This window comes from Phyllobates terribilis, unplaced genomic scaffold (genome assembly GCF_046119375.1).
Source record: "Phyllobates terribilis strain yellow unplaced genomic scaffold, ASM4611937v1 Scaffold_40__1_contigs__length_11209783, whole genome shotgun sequence".
In the NCBI taxonomy this organism is placed as follows: Eukaryota; Metazoa; Chordata; class Amphibia; order Anura; family Dendrobatidae; genus Phyllobates; species Phyllobates terribilis.
Window position 1 is genome coordinate 8,681,811 of NW_027362800.1, and position 26,335 is coordinate 8,708,145.

General features: G+C 45.2%; 20 non-coding genes across 20 annotated transcripts; all 20 read right to left on the reverse strand.

The window, feature by feature from the left end:
* Window positions 1-950: 950 nt before the first annotated feature.
* On the reverse strand, window positions 951-1,141 carry LOC141189740 (U2 spliceosomal RNA). Its single transcript, XR_012263787.1, has one exon. It is a non-coding gene; the product is annotated as a U2 spliceosomal RNA (small nuclear RNA).
* A 1,121-nt stretch (window positions 1,142-2,262) lies between these two features.
* LOC141189742 (U2 spliceosomal RNA) lies at window positions 2,263-2,453 on the reverse strand. The gene has a single exon (XR_012263789.1). It is a non-coding gene; the product is annotated as a U2 spliceosomal RNA (small nuclear RNA).
* Window positions 2,454-3,574: 1,121 nt separating this feature from the next.
* LOC141189743 (U2 spliceosomal RNA) lies at window positions 3,575-3,765 on the reverse strand. The gene has a single exon (XR_012263790.1). It is a non-coding gene; the product is annotated as a U2 spliceosomal RNA (small nuclear RNA).
* A 1,121-nt stretch (window positions 3,766-4,886) lies between these two features.
* Window positions 4,887-5,077, reverse strand: LOC141189744 (U2 spliceosomal RNA). The gene has a single exon (XR_012263791.1). It is a non-coding gene; the product is annotated as a U2 spliceosomal RNA (small nuclear RNA).
* Window positions 5,078-6,199: 1,122 nt separating this feature from the next.
* On the reverse strand, window positions 6,200-6,390 carry LOC141189745 (U2 spliceosomal RNA). Its single transcript, XR_012263792.1, has one exon. It is a non-coding gene; the product is annotated as a U2 spliceosomal RNA (small nuclear RNA).
* Window positions 6,391-7,509: 1,119 nt separating this feature from the next.
* On the reverse strand, window positions 7,510-7,700 carry LOC141189746 (U2 spliceosomal RNA). The gene has a single exon (XR_012263793.1). It is a non-coding gene; the product is annotated as a U2 spliceosomal RNA (small nuclear RNA).
* Window positions 7,701-8,823: 1,123 nt separating this feature from the next.
* Window positions 8,824-9,014, reverse strand: LOC141189747 (U2 spliceosomal RNA). Its single transcript, XR_012263794.1, has one exon. It is a non-coding gene; the product is annotated as a U2 spliceosomal RNA (small nuclear RNA).
* Window positions 9,015-10,134: 1,120 nt separating this feature from the next.
* Window positions 10,135-10,325, reverse strand: LOC141189748 (U2 spliceosomal RNA). The gene has a single exon (XR_012263795.1). It is a non-coding gene; the product is annotated as a U2 spliceosomal RNA (small nuclear RNA).
* Window positions 10,326-11,445: 1,120 nt separating this feature from the next.
* Window positions 11,446-11,636, reverse strand: LOC141189749 (U2 spliceosomal RNA). Its single transcript, XR_012263796.1, has one exon. It is a non-coding gene; the product is annotated as a U2 spliceosomal RNA (small nuclear RNA).
* Window positions 11,637-12,758: 1,122 nt separating this feature from the next.
* On the reverse strand, window positions 12,759-12,949 carry LOC141189750 (U2 spliceosomal RNA). Its single transcript, XR_012263797.1, has one exon. It is a non-coding gene; the product is annotated as a U2 spliceosomal RNA (small nuclear RNA).
* A 1,121-nt stretch (window positions 12,950-14,070) lies between these two features.
* LOC141189751 (U2 spliceosomal RNA) lies at window positions 14,071-14,261 on the reverse strand. The gene has a single exon (XR_012263798.1). It is a non-coding gene; the product is annotated as a U2 spliceosomal RNA (small nuclear RNA).
* A 1,120-nt stretch (window positions 14,262-15,381) lies between these two features.
* LOC141189753 (U2 spliceosomal RNA) lies at window positions 15,382-15,572 on the reverse strand. Its single transcript, XR_012263800.1, has one exon. It is a non-coding gene; the product is annotated as a U2 spliceosomal RNA (small nuclear RNA).
* Window positions 15,573-16,694: 1,122 nt separating this feature from the next.
* Window positions 16,695-16,885, reverse strand: LOC141189754 (U2 spliceosomal RNA). Its single transcript, XR_012263801.1, has one exon. It is a non-coding gene; the product is annotated as a U2 spliceosomal RNA (small nuclear RNA).
* Window positions 16,886-18,006: 1,121 nt separating this feature from the next.
* LOC141189755 (U2 spliceosomal RNA) lies at window positions 18,007-18,197 on the reverse strand. The gene has a single exon (XR_012263802.1). It is a non-coding gene; the product is annotated as a U2 spliceosomal RNA (small nuclear RNA).
* Window positions 18,198-19,316: 1,119 nt separating this feature from the next.
* LOC141185380 (U2 spliceosomal RNA) lies at window positions 19,317-19,507 on the reverse strand. Its single transcript, XR_012260048.1, has one exon. It is a non-coding gene; the product is annotated as a U2 spliceosomal RNA (small nuclear RNA).
* Window positions 19,508-20,626: 1,119 nt separating this feature from the next.
* On the reverse strand, window positions 20,627-20,817 carry LOC141185382 (U2 spliceosomal RNA). Its single transcript, XR_012260050.1, has one exon. It is a non-coding gene; the product is annotated as a U2 spliceosomal RNA (small nuclear RNA).
* Window positions 20,818-21,938: 1,121 nt separating this feature from the next.
* LOC141189756 (U2 spliceosomal RNA) lies at window positions 21,939-22,129 on the reverse strand. Its single transcript, XR_012263803.1, has one exon. It is a non-coding gene; the product is annotated as a U2 spliceosomal RNA (small nuclear RNA).
* A 1,122-nt stretch (window positions 22,130-23,251) lies between these two features.
* Window positions 23,252-23,442, reverse strand: LOC141189757 (U2 spliceosomal RNA). The gene has a single exon (XR_012263804.1). It is a non-coding gene; the product is annotated as a U2 spliceosomal RNA (small nuclear RNA).
* A 1,127-nt stretch (window positions 23,443-24,569) lies between these two features.
* On the reverse strand, window positions 24,570-24,760 carry LOC141184623 (U2 spliceosomal RNA). The gene has a single exon (XR_012259361.1). It is a non-coding gene; the product is annotated as a U2 spliceosomal RNA (small nuclear RNA).
* Window positions 24,761-25,878: 1,118 nt separating this feature from the next.
* On the reverse strand, window positions 25,879-26,069 carry LOC141189760 (U2 spliceosomal RNA). The gene has a single exon (XR_012263806.1). It is a non-coding gene; the product is annotated as a U2 spliceosomal RNA (small nuclear RNA).
* Between the last annotated feature and the right edge of the window lie 266 nt (window positions 26,070-26,335).

Sequence of the window (26,335 nt, forward strand, 5' to 3'; positions counted from 1 at the left end):
CTCCACCTCTTTTAGCACAGTACCCTCAACCCCCGGCTGTTCCCACCCGCCTCAACACCGTTGGAAGGGAGGAGAACCAATTAAGGCGGGGGGGGGGGGGTGGAACGAGCAGCTGTCTACCCTTAGCAGGAGGGTTGCTGATTAATTACCTCTCCTGCTGCTGCTGCTGCTGGCTGTCCAGCAGCAGACTGAAGGTGGCTGCTGCTGTGCGCAGGTATATAAAGGCTCAGAGCCTATTATGACACGCGCAGCCAGCGTTCCATTGCCACATTCCGTCTACTGCAGGCGGGATACCTGGATGGCTGAATGTCACTGAGAAGCTCACAGAGACCGCCATAAGCAACAGTTTAAAAGAATGCCACAGACTAATCAACCAAACTTTTTGGGTTGGTTTCTCTTTTATAGTCTGCAGGCATTAAATGAAAGAAGTCAGTGTTCCAGCAGAGGGAGACAACGTTTCAGAAAAGGCATTGTAGCAAACCAAAAAAGAAATTTTAAGCGCAGCAGAGTAACCAGCTCACATACCTGTTAGCTCAGGTGAGTTTAAAAGGCTGCTGTTGATAACAAGGGCATTTGCTAAATAGATGGTGTGTGTGCAACAATATACTGAAAGGTCAATTATATTGTGCAGCTTATCTCACCACCTGTAGTTATTTAGGTGAAAGCTCCAAAATGCTTGCCTAATATGTCTGTTTATCCAAAAGGAAGTATAGAGGGAGAGCTAGATAGATAGCATTGCATTACATTACATTACATGGCAATGCAATGCACAGTTGCTGAAGTTGAACCAAAATGAGCTTGTCATCTGGCTTCTGCAACTTTTAACATGAAAAATCCAATGAGGAGAAGAAAAGCAAAGCCAAAGAGTCCATCCCAAAATCCGACAAACAAGCAAAATGAACAAAAAGCATTGAATTCAATTCTTTCTGATTTTAGAAACTGCATTAAAGAAGGGGTGCACCGGTCCTGGAGATACTGCAATACCAGGTCAATGCGTGGAGTGGACAGAGCAAGCTCTTTTTCCATCTCCCTGTTCTAAAAATCCATTTAATATATGGTCCCCAGATAGGGGACGTATCAGATATTAAACTGATAAGAACAGATACTACACTTGATCTTAGCCAAAAGGCCGAGAAGCGATAACCAGAATTGGTTTCCGACTACGGTGCCACCCAAGGATTCTGAAAAGTCCATTTGTGGAGATGGCCACCTGGACTCCCGTTAAGAAGACATGCTGTCAACCTCTAGATCCCTCACATGCCTGCACTTTTCGGCTTGCTGCTGCTGCAATCCACGCGTTTTAGATCTGCATAACTCCACCTCTTTTAGCACAGTACCCTCAACCCCCGGCTGTTCCCACCCGCCTCAACACCGTTGGAAGGGAGGAGAACCAATTAAGGCGGGGGGGGGGGTGGAACGAGCAGCTGTCTACCCTTAGCAGGAGGGTTGCTGATTAATTACCTCTCCTGCTGCTGCTGCTGCTGGCTGTCCAGCAGCAGACTGAAGGTGGCTGCTGCTGTGCGCAGGTATATAAAGGCTCAGAGCCTATTATGACACGCGCAGCCAGCGTTCCATTGCCACATTCCGTCTACTGCATGCGGGATGCCTGGATGGCTGAATGTCACTGAGAAGCTCACAGAGACCGCCATAAGCAACAGTTTAAAAGAATGCCACAGACTAATCAACCAAACTTTTTGGGTTGGTTTCTCTTTTATAGTCTGCAGGCATTAAATGAAAGAAGTCAGTGTTCCAGCAGAGGGAGACAACGTTTCAGAAAAGGCATTGTAGCAAACCAAAAAAGAAATTTTAAGCGCAGCAGAGTAACCAGCTCACATACCTGTTAGCTCAGGTGAGTTTAAAAGGCTGCTGTTGATAACAAGGGCATTTGCTAAATAGATGGTGTGTGTGCAACAATATACTGAAAGGTCAATTATATTGTGCAGCTTATCTCACCACCTGTAGTTATTTAGGTGAAAGCTCCAAAATGCTTGCCTAATATGTCTGTTTATCCAAAAGGAAGTATAGAGGGAGAGCTAGATAGATAGCATTGCATTACATTACATTACATGGCAATGCAATGCACAGTTGCTGAAGTTGAACCAAAATGAGCTTGTCATCTGGCTTCTGCAACTTTTAACATGAAAAATCCAATGAGGAGAAGAAAAGCAAAGCCAAAGAGTCCATCCCAAAATCCGACAAACAAGCAAAATGAACAAAAAGCATTGAATTCAATTCTTTCTGATTTTAGAAACTGCATTAAAGAAGGGGTGCACCGGTCCTGGAGATACTGCAATACCAGGTCAATGCGTGGAGTGGACAGAGCAAGCTCTTTTTCCATCTCCCTGTTCTAAAAATCCATTTAATATATGGTCCCCAGATAGGGGACGTATCAGATATTAAACTGATAAGAACAGATACTACACTTGATCTTAGCCAAAAGGCCGAGAAGCGATAACCAGAATTGGTTTCCGACTACGGTGCCACCCAAGGATTCTGAAAAGTCCATTTGTGGAGATGGCCACCTGGACTCCCGTTAAGAAGACATGCTGTCAACCTCTAGATCCCTCACATGCCTGCACTTTTCGGCTTGCTGCTGCTGCAATCCACGCGTTTTAGATCTGCATAACTCCACCTCTTTTAGCACAGTACCCTCAACCCCCGGCTGTTCCCACCCGCCTCAACACCGTTGGAAGGGAGGAGAACCAATTAAGGCGGGGGGGGGGGTGGAACGAGCAGCTGTCTACCCTTAGCAGGAGGGTTGCTGATTAATTACCTCTCCTGCTGCTGCTGCTGCTGGCTGTCCAGCAGCAGACTGAAGGTGGCTGCTGCTGTGCGCAGGTATATAAAGGCTCAGAGCCTATTATGACACGCGCAGCCAGCGTTCCATTGCCACATTCCGTCTACTGCAGGCGGGATACCTGGATGGCTGAATGTCACTGAGAAGCTCACAGAGACCGCCATAAGCAACAGTTTAAAAGAATGCCACAGACTAATCAACCAAACTTTTTGGGTTGGTTTCTCTTTTATAGTCTGCAGGCATTAAATGAAAGAAGTCAGTGTTCCAGCAGAGGGAGACAACGTTTCAGAAAAGGCATTGTAGCAAACCAAAAAAGAAATTTTAAGCGCAGCAGAGTAACCAGCTCACATACCTGTTAGCTCAGGTGAGTTTAAAAGGCCGCTGTTGATAACAAGGGCATTTGCTAATTAGATGGTGTGTGTGCAACAATATACTGAAAGGTTAATTATATTGTGCAGCTTATCTCACCACCTGTAGTTATTTAGGTGAAAGCTCCAAAATGCTTGCCTAATATGTCTGTTTATCCAAAAGGAAGTATAGAGGGAGAGCTAGATAGATAGCATTGCATTACATTACATTACATGGCAATGCAATGCACAGTTGCTGAAGTTGAACCAAAATGAGCTTGTCATATGGCTTCTGCAACTTTTAACATGAAAAATCCAATGAGGAGAAGAAAAGCAAAGCCAAAGAGTCCATCCCAAAATCCGACAAACAAGCAAAATGAGCAAAAAGCATTGAATTCAATTCTTTCTGATTTTAGAAACTGCATTAAAGAAGGGGTGCACCGGTCCTGGAGATACTGCAATACCAGGTCAATGCGTGGAGTGGACAGAGCAAGCTCTTTTTCCATCTCCCTGTTCTAAAAATCCATTTAATATATGGTCCCCAGATAGGGGACGTATCAGATATTAAACTGATAAGAACAGATACTACACTTGATCTTAGCCAAAAGGCCGAGAAGCGATAACCAGAATTGGTTTCCGACTACGGTGCCACCCAAGGATTCTGAAAAGTCCATTTGTGGAGATGGCCACCTGGACTCCCGTTAAGAAGACATGCTGTCAACCTCTAGATCCCTCACATGCCTGCACTTTTCGGCTTGCTGCTGCTGCAATCCACGCGTTTTAGATCTGCATAACTCCACCTCTTTTAGCACAGTACCCTCAACCCCCGGCTGTTCCCACCCGCCTCAACACCGTTGGAAGGGAGGAGAACCAATTAAGGCGGGGGGGGGGGTGGAACGAGCAGCTGTCTACCCTTAGCAGGAGGGTTGCTGATTAATTACCTCTCCTGCTGCTGCTGCTGCTGGCTGTCCAGCAGCAGACTGAAGGTGGCTGCTGCTGTGCGCAGGTATATAAAGGCTCAGAGCCTATTATGACACGCGCAGCCAGCGTTCCATTGCCACATTCCGTCTACTGCAGGCGGGATACCTGGATGGCTGAATGTCACTGAGAAGCTCACAGAGACCGCCATAAGCAACAGTTTAAAAGAATGCCACAGACTAATCAACCAAACTTTTTGGGTTGGTTTCTCTTTTATAGTCTGCAGGCATTAAATGAAAGAAGTCAGTGTTCCAGCAGAGGGAGACAACGTTTCAGAAAAGGCATTGTAGCAAACCAAAAAAGAAATTTTAAGCGCAGCAGAGTAACCAGCTCACATACCTGTTAGCTCAGGTGAGTTTAAAAGGCTGCTGTTGATAACAAGGGCATTTGCTAAATAGATGGTGTGTGTGCAACAATATACTGAAAGGTCAATTATATTGTGCAGCTTATCTCACCACCTGTAGTTATTTAGGTGAAAGCTCCAAAATGCTTGCCTAATATGTCTGTTTATCCAAAAGGAAGTATAGAGGGAGAGCTAGATAGATAGCATTGCATTACATTACATTACATGGCAATGCAATGCACAGTTGCTGAAGTTGAACCAAAATGAGCTTGTCATCTGGCTTCTGCAACTTTTAACATGAAAAATCCAATGAGGAGAAGAAAAGCAAAGCCAAAGAGTCCATCCCAAAATCCGACAAACAAGCAAAATGAACAAAAAGCATTGAATTCAATTCTTTCTGATTTTAGAAACTGCATTAAAGAAGGGGTGCACCGGTCCTGGAGATACTGCAATACCAGGTCAATGCGTGGAGTGGACAGAGCAAGCTCTTTTTCCATCTCCCTGTTCTAAAAATCCATTTAATATATGGTCCCCAGATAGGGGACGTATCAGATATTAAACTGATAAGAACAGATACTACACTTGATCTTAGCCAAAAGGCCGAGAAGCGATAACCAGAATTGGTTTCCAACTACGGTGCCACCCAAGGATTCTGAAAAGTCCATTTGTGGAGATGGCCACCTGGACTCCCGTTAAGAAGACATGCTGTCAACCTCTAGATCCCTCACATGCCTGCACTTTTCGGCTTGCTGCTGCTGCAATCCACGCGTTTTAGATCTGCATAACTCCACCTCTTTTAGCACAGTACCCTCAACCCCCGGCTGTTCCCACCCGCCTCAACACCGTTGGAAGGGAGGAGAACCAATTGAGGCGGGGGGGGGGGGGGGTGGAACGAGCAGCTGTCTACCCTTAGCAGGAGGGTTGCTGATTAATTACCTCTCCTGCTGCTGCTGCTGGCTGTCCAGCAGCAGACTGAAGGTGGCTGCTGCTGTGCGCAGGTATATAAAGGCTCAGAGCCTATTATGACACGCGCAGCCAGCGTTCCATTGCCACATTCCGTCTACTGCAGGCGGGATACCTGGATGGCTGAATGTCACTGAGAAGCTCACAGAGACCGCCATAAGCAACAGTTTAAAAGAATGCCACAGACTAATCAACCAAACTTTTTGGGTTGGTTTCTCTTTTATAGTCTGCAGGCATTAAATGAAAGAAGTCAGTGTTCCAGCAGAGGGAGACAACGTTTCAGAAAAGGCATTGTAGCAAACCAAAAAAGAAATTTTAAGCGCAGCAGAGTAACCAGCTCACATACCTGTTAGCTCAGGTGAGTTTAAAAGGCTGCTGTTGATAACAAGGGCATTTGCTAAATAGATGGTGTGTGTGCAACAATATACTGAAAGGTCAATTATATTGTGCAGCTTATCTCACCACCTGTAGTTATTTAGGTGAAAGCTCCAAAATGCTTGCCTAATATGTCTGTTTATCCAAAAGGAAGTATAGAGGGAGAGCTAGATAGATAGCATTGCATTACATTACATTACATGGCAATGCAATGCACAGTTGCTGAAGTTGAACCAAAATGAGCTTGTCATCTGGCTTCTGCAACTTTTAACATGAAAAATCCAATGAGGAGAAGAAAAGCAAAGCCAAAGAGTCCATCCCAAAATCCGACAAACAAGCAAAATGAACAAAAAGCATTGAATTCAATTCTTTCTGATTTTAGAAACTGCATTAAAGAAGGGGTGCACCGGTCCTGGAGATACTGCAATACCAGGTCAATGCGTGGAGTGGACAGAGCAAGCTCTTTTTCCATCTCCCTGTTCTAAAAATCCATTTAATATATGGTCCCCAGATAGGGGACGTATCAGATATTAAACTGATAAGAACAGATACTACACTTGATCTTAGCCAAAAGGCCGAGAAGCGATAACCAGAATTGGTTTCCGACTACGGTGCCACCCAAGGATTCTGAAAAGTCCATTTGTGGAGATGGCCACCTGGACTCCCGTTAAGAAGACATGCTGTCAACCTCTAGATCCCTCACATGCCTGCACTTTTCGGCTTGCTGCTGCTGCAATCCACGCGTTTTAGATCTGCATAACTCCACCTCTTTTAGCACAGTACCCTCAACCCCCGGCTGTTCCCACCCGCCTCAACACCGTTGGAAGGGAGGAGAACCAATTAAGGCGGGGGGGGGTGGAACGAGCAGCTGTCTACCCTTAGCAGGAGGGTTGCTGATTAATTACCTCTCCTGCTGCTGCTGCTGCTGGCTGTCCAGCAGCAGACTGAAGGTGGCTGCTGCTGTGCGCAGGTATATAAAGGCTCAGAGCCTATTATGACACGCGCAGCCAGCGTTCCATTGCCACATTCCGTCTACTGCAGGCGGGATACCTGGATGGCTGAATGTCACTGAGAAGCTCACAGAGACCGCCATAAGCAACAGTTTAAAAGAATGCCACAGACTAATCAACCAAACTTTTTGGGTTGGTTTCTCTTTTATAGTCTGCAGGCATTAAATGAAAGAAGTCAGTGTTCCAGCAGAGGGAGACAACGTTTCAGAAAAGGCATTGTAGCAAACCAAAAAAGAAATTTTAAGCGCAGCAGAGTAACCAGCTCACATACCTGTTAGCTCAGGTGAGTTTAAAAGGCTGCTGTTGATAACAAGGGCATTTGCTAAATAGATGGTGTGTGTGCAACAATATACTGAAAGGTCAATTATATTGTGCAGCTTATCTCACCACCTGTAGTTATTTAGGTGAAAGCTCCAAAATGCTTGCCTAATATGTCTGTTTATCCAAAAGGAAGTATAGAGGGAGAGCTAGATAGATAGCATTGCATTACATTACATTACATGGCAATGCAATGCACAGTTGCTGAAGTTGAACCAAAATGAGCTTGTCATCTGGCTTCTGCAACTTTTAACATGAAAAATCCAATGAGGAGAAGAAAAGCAAAGCCAAAGAGTCCATCCCAAAATCCGACAAACAAGCAAAATGAACAAAAAGCATTGAATTCAATTCTTTCTGATTTTAGAAACTGCATTAAAGAAGGGGTGCACCGGTCCTGGAGATACTGCAATACCAGGTCAATGCGTGGAGTGGACAGAGCAAGCTCTTTTTCCATCTCCCTGTTCTAAAAATCCATTTAATATATGGTCCCCAGATAGGGGACGTATCAGATATTAAACTGATAAGAACAGATACTACACTTGATCTTAGCCAAAAGGCCGAGAAGCGATAACCAGAATTGGTTTCCAACTACGGTGCCACCCAAGGATTCTGAAAAGTCCATTTGTGGAGATGGCCACCTGGACTCCCGTTAAGAAGACATGCTGTCAACCTCTAGATCCCTCACATGCCTGCACTTTTCGGCTTGCTGCTGCTGCAATCCACGCGTTTTAGATCTGCATAACTCCACCTCTTTTAGCACAGTACCCTCAACCCCCGGCTGTTCCCACCCGCCTCAACACCGTTGGAAGGGAGGAGAACCAATTGAGGCGGGGGGGGGGGGGTGGAACGAGCAGCTGTCTACCCTTAGCAGGAGGGTTGCTGATTAATTACCTCTCCTGCTGCTGCTGCTGCTGGCTGTCCAGCAGCAGACTGAAGGTGGCTGCTGCTGTGCGCAGGTATATAAAGGCTCAGAGCCTATTATGACACGCGCAGCCAGCGTTCCATTGCCACATTCCGTCTACTGCAGGCGGGATACCTGGATGGCTGAATGTCACTGAGAAGCTCACAGAGACCGCCATAAGCAACAGTTTAAAAGAATGCCACAGACTAATCAACCAAACTTTTTGGGTTGGTTTCTCTTTTATAGTCTGCAGGCATTAAATGAAAGAAGTCAGTGTTCCAGCAGAGGGAGACAAAGTTTCAGAAAAGGCATTGTAGCAAACCAAAAAAGAAATTTTAAGCGCAGCAGAGTAACCAGCTCACATACCTGTTAGCTCAGGTGAGTTTAAAAGGCTGCTGTTGATAACAAGGGCATTTGCTAAATAGATGGTGTGTGTGCAACAATATACTGAAAGGTCAATTATATTGTGCAGCTTATCTCACCACCTGTAGTTATTTAGGTGAAAGCTCCAAAATGCTTGCCTAATATGTCTGTTTATCCAAAAGGAAGTATAGAGGGAGAGCTAGATAGATAGCATTGCATTACATTACATTACATGGCAATGCAATGCACAGTTGCTGAAGTTGAACCAAAATGAGCTTGTCATCTGGCTTCTGCAACTTTTAACATGAAAAATCCAATGAGGAGAAGAAAAGCAAAGCCAAAGAGTCCATCCCAAAATCCGACAAACAAGCAAAATGAACAAAAAGCATTGAATTCAATTCTTTCTGATTTTAGAAACTGCATTAAAGAAGGGGTGCACCGGTCCTGGAGATACTGCAATACCAGGTCAATGCGTGGAGTGGACAGAGCAAGCTCTTTTTCCATCTCCCTGTTCTAAAAATCCATTTAATATATGGTCCCCAGATAGGGGACGTATCAGATATTAAACTGATAAGAACAGATACTACACTTGATCTTAGCCAAAAGGCCGAGAAGCGATAACCAGAATTGGTTTCCGACTACGGTGCCACCCAAGGATTCTGAAAAGTCCATTTGTGGAGATGGCCACCTGGACTCCCGTTAAGAAGACATGCTGTCAACCTCTAGATCCCTCACATGCCTGCACTTTTCGGCTTGCTGCTGCTGCAATCCACGCGTTTTAGATCTGCATAACTCCACCTCTTTTAGCACAGTACCCTCAACCCCTGGCTGTTCCCACCCGCCTCAACACCGTTGGAAGGGAGGAGAACCAATTAAGGCGGGGGGGGGGTGGAACGAGCAGCTGTCTACCCTTAGCAGGAGGGTTGCTGATTAATTACCTCTCCTGCTGCTGCTGCTGCTGGCTGTCCAGCAGCAGACTGAAGGTGGCTGCTGCTGTGCGCAGGTATATAAAGGCTCAGAGCCTATTATGACACGCGCAGCCAGCGTTCCATTGCCACATTCCGTCTACTGCAGGCGGGATACCTGGATGGCTGAATGTCACTGAGAAGCTCACAGAGACCGCCATAAGCAACAGTTTAAAAGAATGCCACAGACTAATCAACCAAACTTTTTGGGTTGGTTTCTCTTTTATAGTCTGCAGGCATTAAATGAAAGAAGTCAGTGTTCCAGCAGAGGGAGACAACGTTTCAGAAAAGGCATTGTAGCAAACCAAAAAAGAAATTTTAAGCGCAGCAGAGTAACCAGCTCACATACCTGTTAGCTCAGGTGAGTTTAAAAGGCTGCTGTTGATAACAAGGGCATTTGCTAAATAGATGGTGTGTGTGCAACAATATACTGAAAGGTCAATTATATTGTGCAGCTTATCTCACCACCTGTAGTTATTTAGGTGAAAGCTCCAAAATGCTTGCCTAATATGTCTGTTTATCCAAAAGGAAGTATAGAGGGAGAGCTAGATAGATAGCATTGCATTACATTACATTACATGGCAATACAATGCACAGTTGCTGAAGTTGAACCAAAATGAGCTTGTCATCTGGCTTCTGCAACTTTTAACATGAAAAATCCAATGAGGAGAAGAAAAGCAAAGCCAAAGAGTCCATCCCAAAATCCGACAAACAAGCAAAATGAACAAAAAGCATTGAATTCAATTCTTTCTGATTTTAGAAACTGCATTAAAGAAGGGGTGCACCGGTCCTGGAGATACTGCAATACCAGGTCAATGCGTGGAGTGGACAGAGCAAGCTCTTTTTCCATCTCCCTGTTCTAAAAATCCATTTAATATATGGTCCCCAGATAGGGGACGTATCAGATATTAAACTGATAAGAACAGATACTACACTTGATCTTAGCCAAAAGGCCGAGAAGCGATAACCAGAATTGGTTTCCGACTACGGTGCCACCCAAGGATTCTGAAAAGTCCATTTGTGGAGATGGCCACCTGGACTCCCGTTAAGAAGACATGCTGTCAACCTCTAGATCCCTCACATGCCTGCACTTTTCGGCTTGCTGCTGCTGCAATCCACGCGTTTTAGATCTGCATAACTCCACCTCTTTTAGCACAGTACCCTCAACCCCCGGCTGTTCCCACCCGCCTCAACACCGTTGGAAGGGAGGAGAACCAATTAAGGCGGGGGGGGGGTGGAACGAGCAGCTGTCTACCCTTAGCAGGAGGGTTGCTGATTAATTACCTCTCCTGCTGCTGCTGCTGCTGGCTGTCCAGCAGCAGACTGAAGGTGGCTGCTGCTGTGCGCAGGTATATAAAGGCTCAGAGCCTATTATGACACGCGCAGCCAGCGTTCCATTGCCACATTCCGTCTACTGCAGGCGGGATACCTGGATGGCTGAATGTCACTGAGAAGCTCACAGAGACCGCCATAAGCAACAGTTTAAAAGAATGCCACAGACTAATCAACCAAACTTTTTGGGTTGGTTTCTCTTTTATAGTCTGCAGGCATTAAATGAAAGAAGTCAGTGTTCCAGCAGAGGGAGACAACGTTTCAGAAAAGGCATTGTAGCAAACCAAAAAAGAAATTTTAAGCGCAGCAGAGTAACCAGCTCACATACCTGTTAGCTCAGGTGAGTTTAAAAGGCTGCTGTTGATAACAAGGGCATTTGCTAAATAGATGGTGTGTGTGCAACAATATACTGAAAGGTCAATTATATTGTGCAGCTTATCTCACCACCTGTAGTTATTTAGGTGAAAGCTCCAAAATGCTTGCCTAATATGTCTGTTTATCCAAAAGGAAGTATAGAGGGAGAGCTAGATAGATAGCATTGCATTACATTACATTACATGGCAATGCAATGCACAGTTGCTGAAGTTGAACCAAAATGAGCTTGTCATCTGGCTTCTGCAACTTTTAACATGAAAAATCCAATGAGGAGAAGAAAAGCAAAGCCAAAGAGTCCATTCCAAAATCCGACAAACAAGCAAAATGAACAAAAAGCATTGAATTCAATTCTTTCTGATTTTAGAAACTGCATTAAAGAAGGGGTGCACCGGTCCTGGAGATACTGCAATACCAGGTCAATGCGTGGAGTGGACAGAGCAAGCTCTTTTTCCATCTCCCTGTTCTAAAAATCCATTTAATATATGGTCCCCAGATAGGGGACGTATCAGATATTAAACTGATAAGAACAGATACTACACTTGATCTTAGCCAAAAGGCCGAGAAGCGATAACCAGAATTGGTTTCCGACTACGGTGCCACCCAAGGATTCTGAAAAGTCCATTTGTGGAGATGGCCACCTGGACTCCCGTTAAGAAGACATGCTGTCAACCTCTAGATCCCTCACATGCCTGCACTTTTCGGCTTGCTGCTGCTGCAATCCACGCGTTTTAGATCTGCATAACTCCACCTCTTTTAGCACAGTACCCTCAACCCCCGGCTGTTCCCACCCGCCTCAACACCGTTGGAAGGGAGGAGAACCAATTAAGGCGGGGGGGGGGGGTGGAACGAGCAGCTGTCTACCCTTAGCAGGAGGGTTGCTGATTAATTACCTCTCCTGCTGCTGCTGCTGCTGGCTGTCCAGCAGCAGACTGAAGGTGGCTGCTGCTGTGCGCAGGTATATAAAGGCTCAGAGCCTATTATGACACGCGCAGCCAGCGTTCCATTGCCACATTCCGTCTACTGCAGGCGGGATACCTGGATGGCTGAATGTCACTGAGAAGCTCACAGAGACCGCCATAAGCAACAGTTTAAAAGAATGCCACAGACTAATCAACCAAACTTTTTGGGTTGGTTTCTCTTTTATAGTCTGCAGGCATTAAATGAAAGAAGTCAGTGTTCCAGCAGAGGGAGACAACGTTTCAGAAAAGGCATTGTAGCAAACCAAAAAAGAAATTTTAAGCGCAGCAGAGTAACCAGCTCACATACCTGTTAGCTCAGGTGAGTTTAAAGGGCTGCTGTTGATAACAAGGGCATTTGCTAAATAGATGGTGTGTGTGCAACAATATACTGAAAGGTCAATTATATTGTGCAGCTTATCTCACCACCTGTAGTTATTTAGGTGAAAGCTCCAAAATGCTTGCCTAATATGTCTGTTTATCCAAAAGGAAGTATAGAGGGAGAGCTAGATAGATAGCATTGCATTACATTACATTACATGGCAATGCAATGCACAGTTGCTGAAGTTGAACCAAAATGAGCTTGTCATCTGGCTTCTGCAACTTTTAACATGAAAAATCCAATGAGGAGAAGAAAAGCAAAGCCAAAGAGTCCATCCCAAAATCCGACAAACAAGCAAAATGAACAAAAAGCATTGAATTCCATTCTTTCTGATTTTAGAAACTGCATTAAAGAAGGGGTGCACCGGTCCTGGAGATACTGCAATACCAGGTCAATGCGTGGAGTGGACAGAGCAAGCTCTTTTTCCATCTCCCTGTTCTAAAAATCCATTTAATATATGGTCCCCAGATAGGGGACGTATCAGATATTAAACTGATAAGAACAGATACTACACTTGATCTTAGCCAAAAGGCCGAGAAGCGATAACCAGAATTGGTTTCCGACTACGGTGCCACCCAAGGATTCTGAAAAGTCCATTTGTGGAGATGGCCACCTGGACTCCCGTTAAGAAGACATGCTGTCAACCTCTAGATCCCTCACATGCCTGCACTTTTCGGCTTGCTGCTGCTGCAATCCACGCGTTTTAGATCTGCATAACTCCACCTCTTTTAGCACAGTACCCTCAACCCCCGGCTGTTCCCACCCGCCTCAACACCGTTGGAAGGGAGGAGAACCAATTAAGGCGGGGGGGGGGGTGGAACGAGCAGCTGTCTACCCTTAGCAGGAGGGTTGCTGATTAATTACCTCTCCTGCTGCTGCTGCTGCTGGCTGTCCAGCAGCAGACTGAAGGTGGCTGCTGCTGTGCGCAGGTATATAAAGGCTCAGAGCCTATTATGACACGCGCAGCCAGCGTTCCATTGCCACATTCCGTCTACTGCAGGCGGGATACCTGGATGGCTGAATGTCACTGAGAAGCTCACAGAGACCGCCATAAGCAACAGTTTAAAAGAATGCCACAGACTAATCAACCAAACTTTTTGGGTTGGTTTCTCTTTTATAGTCTGCAGGCATTAAATGAAAGAAGTCAGTGTTCCAGCAGAGGGAGACAACGTTTCAGAAAAGGCATTGTAGCAAACCAAAAAAGAAATTTTAAGCGCAGCAGAGTAACCAGCTCACATACCTGTTAGCTCAGGTGAGTTTAAAAGGCTGCTGTTGATAACAAGGGCATTTGCTAAATAGATGGTGTGTGTGCAACAATATACTGAAAGGTCAATTATATTGTGCAGCTTATCTCACCACCTGTAGTTATTTAGGTGAAAGCTCCAAAATGCTTGCCTAATATGTCTGTTTATCCAAAAGGAAGTATAGAGGGAGAGCTAGATAGATAGCATTGCATTACATTACATTACATGGCAATGCAATGCACAGTTGCTGAAGTTGAACCAAAATGAGCTTGTCATCTGGCTTCTGCAACTTTTAACATGAAAAATCCAATGAGGAGAAGAAAAGCAAAGCCAAAGAGTCCATCCCAAAATCCGACAAACAAGCAAAATGAACAAAAAGCATTGAATTCAATTCTTTCTGATTTTAGAAACTGCATTAAAGAAGGGGTGCACCGGTCCTGGAGATACTGCAATACCAGGTCAATGCGTGGAGTGGACAGAGCAAGCTCTTTTTCCATCTCCCTGTTCTAAAAATCCATTTAATATATGGTCCCCAGATAGGGGACGTATCAGATATTAAACTGATAAGAACAGATACTACACTTGATCTTAGCCAAAAGGCCGAGAAGCGATAACCAGAATTGGTTTCCGACTACGGTGCCACCCAAGGATTCTGAAAAGTCCATTTGTGGAGATGGCCACCTGGACTCCCGTTAAGAAGACATGCTGTCAACCTCTAGATCCCTCACATGCCTGCACTTTTCGGCTTGCTGCTGCTGCAATCCACGCGTTTTAGATCTGCATAACTCCACCTCTTTTAGCACAGTACCCTCAACCCCCGGCTGTTCCCACCCGCCTCAACACCGTTGGAAGGGAGGAGAACCAATTAAGGCGGGGGGGGGGTTGAACGAGCAGCTGTCTACCCTTAGCAGGAGGGTTGCTGATTAATTACCTCTCCTGCTGCTGCTGCTGCTGGCTGTCCAGCAGCAGACTGAAGGTGGCTGCTGCTGTGCGCAGGTATATAAAGGCTCAGAGCCTATTATGACACGCGCAGCCAGCGTTCCATTGCCACATTCCGTCTACTGCAGGCGGGATACCTGGATGGCTGAATGTCACTGAGAAGCTCACAGAGACCGCCATAAGCAACAGTTTAAAAGAATGCCACAGACTAATCAACCAAACTTTTTGGGTTGGTTTCTCTTTTATAGTCTGCAGGCATTAAATGAAAGAAGTCAGTGTTCCAGCAGAGGGAGACAACGTTTCAGAAAAGGCATTGTAGCAAACCAAAAAAGAAATTTTAAGCGCAGCAGAGTAACCAGCTCACATACCTGTTAGCTCAGGTGAGTTTAAAAGGCTGCTGTTGATAACAAGGGCATTTGCTAAATAGATGGTGTGTGTGCAACAATATACTGAAAGGTCAATTATATTGTGCAGCTTATCTCACCACCTGTAGTTATTTAGGTGAAAGCTCCAAAATGCTTGCCTAATATGTCTGTTTATCCAAAAGGAAGTATAGAGGGAGAGCTAGATAGATAGCATTGCATTACATTACATTACATGGCAATGCAATGCACAGTTGCTGAAGTTGAACCAAAATGAGCTTGTCATCTGGCTTCTGCAACTTTTAACATGAAAAATCCAATGAGGAGAAGAAAAGCAAAGCCAAAGAGTCCATCCCAAAATCCGACAAACAAGCAAAATGAACAAAAAGCATTGAATTCAATTCTTTCTGATTTTAGAAACTGCATTAAAGAAGGGGTGCACCGGTCCTGGAGATACTGCAATACCAGGTCAATGCGTGGAGTGGACAGAGCAAGCTCTTTTTCCATCTCCCTGTTCTAAAAATCCATTTAATATATGGTCCCCAGATAGGGGACGTATCAGATATTAAACTGATAAGAACAGATACTACACTTGATCTTAGCCAAAAGGCCGAGAAGCGATAACCAGAATTTGTTTCCGACTACGGTGCCACCCAAGGATTCTGAAAAGTCCATTTGTGGAGATGGCCACCTTGACTCCCGTTAAGAAGACATGCTGTCAACCTCTAGATCCCTCACATGCCTGCACTTTTCGGCTTGCTGCTGCTGCAATCCACGCGTTTTAGATCTGCATAACTCCACCTCTTTTAGCACAGTACCCTCAACCCCCGGCTGTTCCCACCCGCCTCAACACCGTTGGAAGGGAGGAGAACCAATTAAGGCGGGGGGGGGGTGGAACGAGCAGCTGTCTACCCTTAGCAGGAGTGTTGCTAATTAATTACCTCTCCTGCTGCTGCTGCTGCTGGCTGTCCAGCAGCAGACTGAAGGTGGCTGCTGCTGTGCGCAGGTATATAAAGGCTCAGAGCCTATTATGACACGCGCAGCCAGCGTTCCATTGCCACATTCCGTCTACTGCAGGCGGGATACCTGGATGGCTGAATGTCACTGAGAAGCTCACAGAGACCGCCATAAGCACCAGTTTAAAAGAATGCCACAGACTAATCAACCAAACTTTTTGGGTTGGTTTCTCTTTTATAGTCTGCAGGCATTAAATGAAAGAAGTCAGTGTTCCAGCAGAGGGAGACAACGTTTCAGAAAAGGCATTGTAGCAAACCAAAAAAGAAATTTTAAGCGCAGCAGAGTAACCAGCTCACATACCTGTTAGCTCAGGTGAGTTTAAAAGGCTGCTGTTGATAACAAGGGCATTTGCTAAATAGATGGTGTGTGTGCAACAATATATACTGAAAGGTCAATTATATTGTGCAGCTTATCTCACCACCTGTAGTTATTTAGGTGAAAGCTCCAAAATGCTTGCCTAATATGTCTGTTTATCCAAAAAGAAGTATAGAGGGAGAGCTAGATAGATAGCATTGCATTACATTACATTACATGGCAATGCAATGCACAGTTGCTGAAGTTGAACCAAAATGAGCTTGTCATCTGGCTTCTGCAACTTTTAACATGAAAAATCCAATGAGGAGAAGAAAAGCAAAGCCAAAGAGTCCATCCCAAAATCCGACAAACAAGCAAAATGAACAAAAAGCATTGAATTCAATTCTTTCTGATTTTAGAAACTGCATTAAAGAAGGGGTGCACCGGTCCTGGAGATACTGCAATACCAGGTCAATGCGTGGAGTGGACAGAGCAAGCTCTTTTTCCATCTCCCTGTTCTAAAAATCCATTTAATATATGGTCCCCAGATAGGGGACGTATCAGATATTAAACTGATAAGAACAGATACTACACTTGATCTTAGCCAAAAGGCCGAGAAGCGATAACCAGAATTGGTTTCCGACTACGGTGCCACCCAAGGATTCTGAAAAGTCCATTTGTGGAGATGGCCACCTGGACTCCCGTTAAGAAGACATGCTGTCAACCTCTAGATCCCTCACATGCCTGCACTTTTCGGCTTGCTGCTGCTGCAATCCACGCGTTTTAGATCTGCATAACTCCACCTCTTTTAGCACAGTACCCTCAACCCCCGGCTGTTCCCACCCGCCTCAACACCGTTGGAAGGGAGGAGAACCAATTAAGGCGGGGGGGGGTGGAACGAGCAGCTGTCTACCCTTAGCAGGAGGGTTGCTGATTAATTACCTCTCCTGCTGCTGCTGCTGCTGGCTGTCCAGCAGCAGACTGAAGGTGGCTGCTGCTGTGCGCAGGTATATAAAGGCTCAGAGCCTATTATGACACGCGCAGCCAGCGTTCCATTGCCACATTCCGTCTACTGCAGGCGGGATACCTGGATGGCTGAATGTCACTGAGAAGCTCACAGAGACCGCCATAAGCACCAGTTTAAAAGAATGCCACAGACTAATCAACCAAACTTTTTGGGTTGGTTTCTCTTTTATAGTCTGCAGGCATTAAATGAAAGAAGTCAGTGTTCCAGCAGAGGGAGACAACGTTTCAGAAAAGGCATTGTAGCAAACCAAAAAAGAAATTTTAAGCGCAGCAGAGTAACCAGCTCACATACCTGTTAGCTCAGGTGAGTTTAAAAGGCTGCTGTTGATAACAAGGGCATTTGCTAAATAGATGGTGTGTGTGCAACAATATATACTGAAAGGTCAATTATATTGTGCAGCTTATCTCACCACCTGTAGTTATTTAGGTGAAAGCTCCAAAATGCTTGCCTAATATGTCTGTTTATCCAAAAAGAAGTATAGAGGGAGAGCTAGATAGATAGCATTGCATTACATTACATTACATGGCAATGCAATGCACAGTTGCTGAAGTTGAACCAAAATGAGCTTGTCATCTGGCTTCTGCAACTTTTAACATGAAAAATCCAATGAGGAGAAGAAAAGCAAAGCCAAAGAGTCCATCCCAAAATCCGACAAACAAGCAAAATGAACAAAAAGCATTGAATTCAATTCTTTCTGATTTTAGAAACTGCATTAAAGAAGGGGTGCACCGGTCCTGGAGATACTGCAATACCAGGTCAATGCGTGGAGTGGACAGAGCAAGCTCTTTTTCCATCTCCCTGTTCTAAAAATCCATTTAATATATGGTCCCCAGATAGGGGACGTATCAGATATTAAACTGATAAGAACAGATACTACACTTGATCTTAGCCAAAAGGCCGAGAAGCGATAACCAGAATTGGTTTCCGACTACGGTGCCACCCAAGGATTCTGAAAAGTCCATTTGTGGAGATGGCCACCTGGACTCCCGTTAAGAAGACATGCTGTCAACCTCTAGATCCCTCACATGCCTGCACTTTTCGGCTTGCTGCTGCTGCAATCCACGCGTTTTAGATCTGCATAACTCCACCTCTTTTAGCACAGTACCCTCAACCCCCGGCTGTTCCCACCCGCCTCAACACCGTTGGAAGGGAGGAGAACCAATTAAGGCGGGGGGGGGTGGAACGAGCAGCTGTCTACCCTTAGCAGGAGGGTTGCTGATTAATTACCTCTCCTGCTGCTGCTGCTGCTGGCTGTCCAGCAGCAGACTGAAGGTGGCTGCTGCTGTGCGCAGGTATATAAAGGCTCAGAGCCTATTATGACACGCGCAGCCAGCGTTCCATTGCCACATTCCGTCTACTGCAGGCGGGATACCTGGATGGCTGAATGTCACTGAGAAGCTCACAGAGACCGCCATAAGCAACAGTTTAAAAGAATGCCACAGACTAATCAACCAAACTTTTTGGGTTGGTTTCTCTTTTATAGTCTGCAGGCATTAAATGAAAGAAGTCAGTGTTCCAGCAGAGGGAGACAACGTTTCAGAAAAGGCATTGTAGCAAACCAAAAAAGAAATTTTAAGCGCAGCAGAGTAACCAGCTCACATACCTGTTAGCTCAGGTGAGTTTAAAAGGCTGCTGTTGATAACAAGGGCATTTGCTAAATAGATGGTGTGTGTGCAACAATATACTGAAAGGTCAATTATATTGTGCAGCTTATCTCACCACCTGTAGTTATTTAGGTGAAAGCTCCAAAATGCTTGCCTAATATGTCTGTTTATCCAAAAGGAAGTATAGAGGGAGAGCTAGATAGATAGCATTGCATTACATTACATTACATGGCAATGCAATGCACAGTTGCTGAAGTTGAACCAAAATGAGCTTGTCATCTGGCTTCTGCAACTTTTAACATGAAAAATCCAATGAGGAGAAGAAAAGCAAAGCCAAAGAGTCCATCCCAAAATCCGACAAACAAGCAAAATGAACAAAAAGCATTGAATTCAATTCTTTCTGATTTTAGAAACTGCATTAAAGAAGGGGTGCACCGGTCCTGGAGATACTGCAATACCAGGTCAATGCGTGGAGTGGACAGAGCAAGATCTTTTTCCATCTCCCTGTTCTAAAAATCCATTTAATATATGGTCCCCAGATAGGGGACGTATCAGATATTAAACTGATAAGAACAGATACTACACTTGATCTTAGCCAAAAGGCCGAGAAGCGATAACCAGAATTGGTTTCCGACTACGGTGCCACCCAAGGATTCTGAAAAGTCCATTTGTGGAGATGGCCACCTGGACTCCCGTTAAGAAGACATGCTGTCAACCTCTAGATCCCTCACATGCCTGCACTTTTCGGCTTGCTGCTGCTGCAATCCACGCGTTTTAGATCTGCATAACTCCACCTCTTTTAGCACAGTACCCTCAACCCCCGGCTGTTCCCACCCGCCTCAACACCGTTGGAAGGGAGGAGAACCAATTAAGGCGGGGGGGGGTGGAACGAGCAGCTGTCTACCCTTAGCAGGAGGGTTGCTGATTAATTACCTCTCCTGCTGCTGCTGCTGCTGGCTGTCCAGCAGCAGACTGAAGGTGGCTGCTGCTGTGCGCAGGTATATAAAGGCTCAGAGCCTATTATGACACGCGCAGCCAGCGTTCCATTGCCACATTCCGTCTACTGCAGGCGGGATACCTGGATGGCTGAATGTCACTGAGAAGCTCACAGAGACCGCCATAAGCAACAGTTTAAAAGAATGCCACAGACTAATCAACCAAACTTTTTGGGTTGGTTTCTCTTTTATAGTCTGCAGGCATTAAATGAAAGAAGTCAGTGTTCCAGCAGAGGGAGACAACGTTTCAGAAAAGGCATTGTAGCAAACCAAAAAAGAAATTTTAAGCGCAGCAGAGTAACCAGCTCACATACCTGTTAGCTCAGGTGAGTTTAAAAGGCTGCTGTTGATAACAAGGGCATTTGCTAAATAGATGGTGTGTGTGCAACAATATACTGAAAGGTCAATTATATTGTGCAGCTTATCTCACCACCTGTAGTTATTTAGGTGAAAGCTCCAAAATGCTTGCCTAATATGTCTGTTTATCCAAAAGGAAGTATAGAGGGAGAGCTAGATAGATAGCATTGCATTACATTACATTACATGGCAATGCAATGCACAGTTGCTGAAGTTGAACCAAAATGAGCTTGTCATCTGGCTTCTGCAACTTTTAACATGAAAAATCCAATGAGGAGAAGAAAAGCAAAGCCAAAGAGTCCATCCCAAAATCCGACAAACAAGCAAAATGAACAAAAAGCATTGAATTCAATTCTTTCTGATTTTAGAAACTGCATTAAAGAAGGGGTGCACCGGTCCTGGAGATACTGCAATACCAGGTCAATGCGTGGAGTGGACAGAGCAAGATCTTTTTCCATCTCCCTGTTCTAAAAATCCATTTAATATATGGTCCCCAGATAGGGGACGTATCAGATATTAAACTGATAAGAACAGATACTACACTTGATCTTAGCCAAAAGGCCGAGAAGCGATAACCAGAATTGGTTTCCGACTACGGTGCCACCCAAGGATTCTGAAAAGTCCATTTGTGGAGATGGCCACCTGGACTCCCGTTAAGAAGACATGCTGTCAACCTCTAGATCCCTCACATGCCAGCACTTTTCGGCTTGCTGCTGCTGCAATCCACGCATTTTAGATCTGCATAACTCCACCTCTTTTAGCACAGTACCCTCAACCCCCGGCTGTTCCCACCCGCCTCAACACCGTTGGAAGGGAGGAGAACCAATTAAGGCGGGGGGGGGGGTGGAACGAGCAGCTGTCTACCCTTAGCAGGAGGGTTGCTGATTAATTACCTCTCCTGCTGCTGCTGCTGCTGGCTGTCCAGCAGCAGACTGAAGGTGGCTGCTGCTGTGCGCAGGTATATAAAGGCTCAGAGCCTATTATGACACGCGCAGCCAGCGTTCCATTGCCACATTCCGTCTACTGCAGGCGGGATACCTGGATGGCTGAATGTCACTGAGAAGCTCACAGAGACCGCCATAAGCAACAGTTTAAAAGAATGCCACAGACTAATCAACCAAACTTTTTGGGTTGGTTTCTCTTTTATAGTCTGCAGGCATTAAATGAAAGAAGTCAGTGTTCCAGCAGAGGGAGACAACGTTTCAGAAAAGGCATTGTAGCAAACCAAAAAAGAAATTTTAAGCGCAGCAGAGTAACCAGCTCACATACCTGTTAGCTCAGGTGAGTTTAAAAGGCTGCTGTTGATAACAAGGGCATTTGCTAAATAGATGGTGTGTGTGCAACAATATACTGAAAGGTCAATTATATTGTGCAGCTTATCTCACCACCTGTAGTTATTTAGGTGAAAGCTCCAAAATGCTTGCCTAATATGTCTGTTTATCCAAAAGGAAGTATAGAGGGAGAGCTAGATAGATAGCATTGCATTACATTACATTACATGGCAATGCAATGCACAGTTGCTGAAGTTGAACCAAAATGAGCTTGTCATCTGGCTTCTGCAACTTTTAACATGAAAAATCCAATGAGGAGAAGAAAAGCAAAGCCAAAGAGTCCATCCCAAAATCCGACAAACAAGCAAAATGAACAAAAAGCATTGAATTCAATTCTTTCTGATTTTAGAAACTGCATTAAAGAAGGGGTGCACCGGTCCTGGAGATACTGCAATACCAGGTCAATGCGTGGAGTGGACAGAGCAAGCTCTTTTTCCATCTCCCTGTTCTAAAAATCCATTTAATATATGGTCCCCAGATAGGGGACGTATCAGATATTAAACTGATAAGAACAGATACTACACTTGATCTTAGCCAAAAGGCCGAGAAGCGATAACCAGAATTGGTTTCCGACTACGGTGCCACCCAAGGATTCTGAAAAGTCCATTTGTGGAGATGGCCACCTGGACTCCCGTTAAGAAGACATGCTGTCAACCTCTAGATCCCTCACATGCCTGCACTTTTCGGCTTGCTGCTGCTGCAATCCACGCGTTTTAGATCTGCATAACTCCACCTCTTTTAGCACAGTACCCTCAACCCCCGGCTGTTCCCACCCGCCTCAACACCGTTGGAAGGGAGGAGAACCAATTAAGGCGGGGGGGAGGGGTGGAACGAGCAGCTGTCTACCCTTAGCAGGAGGGTTGCTGATTAATTACCTCTCCTGCTGCTGCTGCTGCTGGCTGTCCAGCAGCAGACTGAAGGTGGCTGCTGCTGTGCGCAGGTATATATAGGCTCAGAGCCTATTATGACACGCGCAGCCAGCGTTCCATTGCCACATTCCGTCTACTGCAGGCGGGATACCTGGATGGCTGAATGTCACTGAGAAGCTCACAGAGACCGCCATAAGCAACAGTTTAAAAGAATGCCACAGACTAATCAACCAAACTTTTTGGGTTGGTTTCTCTTTTATAGTCTGCAGGCATTAAATGAAAGAAGTCAGTGTTCCAGCAGAGGGAGACAACGTTTCAGAAAAGGCATTGTAGCAAACCAAAAAAGAAATTTTAAGCGCAGCAGAGTAACCAGCTCACATACCTGTTAGCTCAGGTGAGTTTAAAAGGCTGCTGTTGATAACAAGGGCATTTGCTAAATAGATGGTGTGTGTGCAACAATATACTGAAAGGTCAATTATATTGTGCAGCTTATCTCACCACCTGTAGTTATTTAGGTGAAAGCTCCAAAATGCTTGCCTAATATGTCTGTTTATCCAAAAGGAAGTATAGAGGGAGAGCTAGATAGATAGCATTGCATTACATTACATTACATGGCAATGCAATGCACAGTTGCTGAAGTTGAACCAAAATGAGCTTGTCATCTGGCTTCTGCAACTTTTAACATGAAAAATCCAATGAGGAGAAGAAAAGCAAAGCCAAAGAGTCTATCCCAAAATCCGACAAACAAGCAAAATGAACAAAAAGCATTGAATTCAATTCTTTCTGATTTTAGAAACTGCATTAAAGAAGGGGTGCACCGGTCCTGGAGATACTGCAATACCAGGTCAATGCGTGGAGTGGACAGAGCAAGCTCTTTTTCCATCTCCCTGTTCTAAAAATCCATTTAATATATGGTCCCCAGATAGGGGACGTATCAGATATTAAACTGATAAGAACAGATACTACACTTGATCTTAGCCAAAAGGCCGAGAAGCGATAACCAGAATTGGTTTCCGACTACGGTGCCACCCAAGGATTCTGAAAAGTCCATTTGTGGAGATGGCCACCTGGACTCCCGTTAAGAAGACATGCTGTCAACCTCTAGATCCCTCACATGCCTGCACTTTTCGGCTTGCTGCTGCTGCAATCCACGCGTTTTAGATCTGCATAACTCCACCTCTTTTAGCACAGTACCCTCAACCCCCGGCTGTTCCCACCCGCCTCAACACCGTTGGAAGGGAGGAGAACCAATTAAGGCGGGGGGGGGGGGGGGGGTGGAACGAGCAGCTGTCTACCCTTAGCAGGAGGGTTGCTGATTAATTACCTCTCCTGCTGCTGCTGCTGCTGGCTGTCCAGCAGCAGACTGAAGGTGGCTGCTGCTGTGCGCAGGTATATAAAGGCTCAGAGCCTATTATGACACGCGCAGCCAGCGTTCCATTGCCACATTCCGTCTACTGCAGGCGGGATACCTGGATGGCTGAATGTCACTGAGAAGCTCACAGAGACCGCCATAAGCAACAGTTTAAAAGAATGCCACAGACTAATCAACCAAACTTTTTGGGTTGGTTTCTCTTTTATAGTCTGCAGGCATTAAATGAAAGAAGTCAGTGTTCCAGCAGAGGGAGACAACGTTTCAGAAAAGGCATTGTAGCAAACCAAAAAAGAAATTTTAAGCGCAGCAGAGTAACCAGCTCACATACCTGTTAGCTCAGGTGAGTTTAAAAGGCTGCTGTTGATAACAAGGGCATTTGCTAAATAGATGGTGTGTGTGCAACAATATACTGAAAGGTCAATTATATTGTGCAGCTTATCTCACCACCTGTAGTTATTTAGGTGAAAGCTCCAAAATGCTTGCCTAATATGTCTGTTTATCCAAAAGGAAGTATAGAGGGAGAGCTAGATAGATAGCATTGCATTACATTACATTACATGGCAATGCAATGCACAGTTGCTGAAGTTGAACCAAAATGAGCTTGTCATCTGGCTTCTGCAACTTTTAACATGAAAAATCCAATGAGGAGAAGAAAAGCAAAGCCAAAGAGTCCATCCCAAAATCCGACAAACAAGCAAAATGAACAAAAAGCATTGAATTCAATTCTTTCTGATTTTAGAAACTGCATTAAAGAAGGGGTGCACCGGTCCTGGAGATACTGCAATACCAGGTCAATGCGTGGAGTGGACAGAGCAAGCTCTTTTTCCATCTCCCTGTTCTAAAAATCCATTTAATATATGGTCCCCAGACAGGGGACGTATCAGATATTAAACTGATAAGAACAGATACTACACTTGATCTTAGCCAAAAGGCCGAGAAGCGATAACCAGAATTGGTTTCCGACTACGGTGCCTCCCAAGGATTCTGAAAAGTCCATTTGTGGAGATGGCCACCTGGACTCCCGTTAAGAAGACATGCTGTCAACCTCTAGATCCCTCACATGCCTGCACTTTCGGCTTGCTGCTGCTGCAATCCACGCGTTTTAGATCTGCATAACTCCACCTCTTTTAGCACAGTACCCTCAACCCCCGGCTGTTCCCACCCGCCTCAACACCGTTAGAAGGGAGGAGAACCAATTAAGGCGGGGGGGGGTGGAACGAGCAGCTGTCTACCCTTAGCAGGAGGGTTGCTGATTAATTACCTCTCCTGCTGCTGCTGCTGCTGGCTGTCCAGCAGCAGACTGAAGGTGGCTGCTGCTGTGCGCAGGTATATAAAGGCTCAGAGCCTATTATGACACGCGCAGCCAGCGTTCCATTGCCACATTCCGTCTACTGCAGGCGGGATACCTGGATGGCTGAATGTCACTGAGAAGCTCACAGAGACCGCCATAAGCAACAGTTTAAAAGAATGCCACAGACTAATCAACCAAACTTTTTGGGTTGGTTTCTCTTTTATAGTCTGCAGGCATTAAATGAAAGAAGTCAGTGTTCCAGCAGAGGGAGACAACGTTTCAGAAAAGGCATTGTAGCAAACCAAAAAAGAAATTTTAAGCGCAGCAGAGTAACCAGCTCACATACCTGTTAGCTCAGGTGAGTTTAAAAGGCTGCTGTTGATAACAAGGGCATTTGCTAAATAGATGGTGTGTGTGCAACAATATACTGAAAGGTCAATTATATTGTGCAGCTTATCTCACCACCTGTAGTTATTTAGGTGAAAGCTCCAAAATGCTTGCCTAATATGTCTGTTTATCCAAAAGGAAGTATAGAGGGAGAGCTAGATAGATAGCATTGCATTACATTACATTACATGGCAATGCAATGCACAGTTGCTGAAGTTGAACCAAAATGAGCTTGTCATCTGGCTTCTGCAACTTTTAACATGAAAAATCCAATGAGGAGAAGAAAAGCAAAGCCAAAGAGTCCATCCCAAAATCCGACAAACAAGCAAAATGAACAAAAAGCATTGAATTCAATTCTTTCTGATTTTAGAAACTGCATTAAAGAAGGGGTGCACCGGTCCTGGAGATACTGCAATACCAGGTCAATGCGTGGAGTGGACAGAGCAAGCTCTTTTTCCATCTCCCTGTTCTAAAAATCCATTTAATATATGGTCCCCAGATAGGGGACGTATCAGATATTAAACTGATAAGAACAGATACTACACTTGATCTTAGCCAAAAGGCCGAGAAGCGATAACCAGAATTGGTTTCCGACTACGGTGCCACCCAAGGATTCTGAAAAGTCCATTTGTGGAGATGGCCACCTGGACTCCCGTTAAGAAGACATGCTGTCAACCTCTAGATCCCTCACATGCCTGCACTTTTCGGCTTGCTGCTGCTGCAATCCACGCGTTTTAGATCTGCATAACTCCACCTCTTTTAGCACAGTACCCTCAACCCCCGGCTGTTCCCACCCGCCTCAACACCGTTGGAAGGGAGGAGAACCAATTAAGGCGGGGGG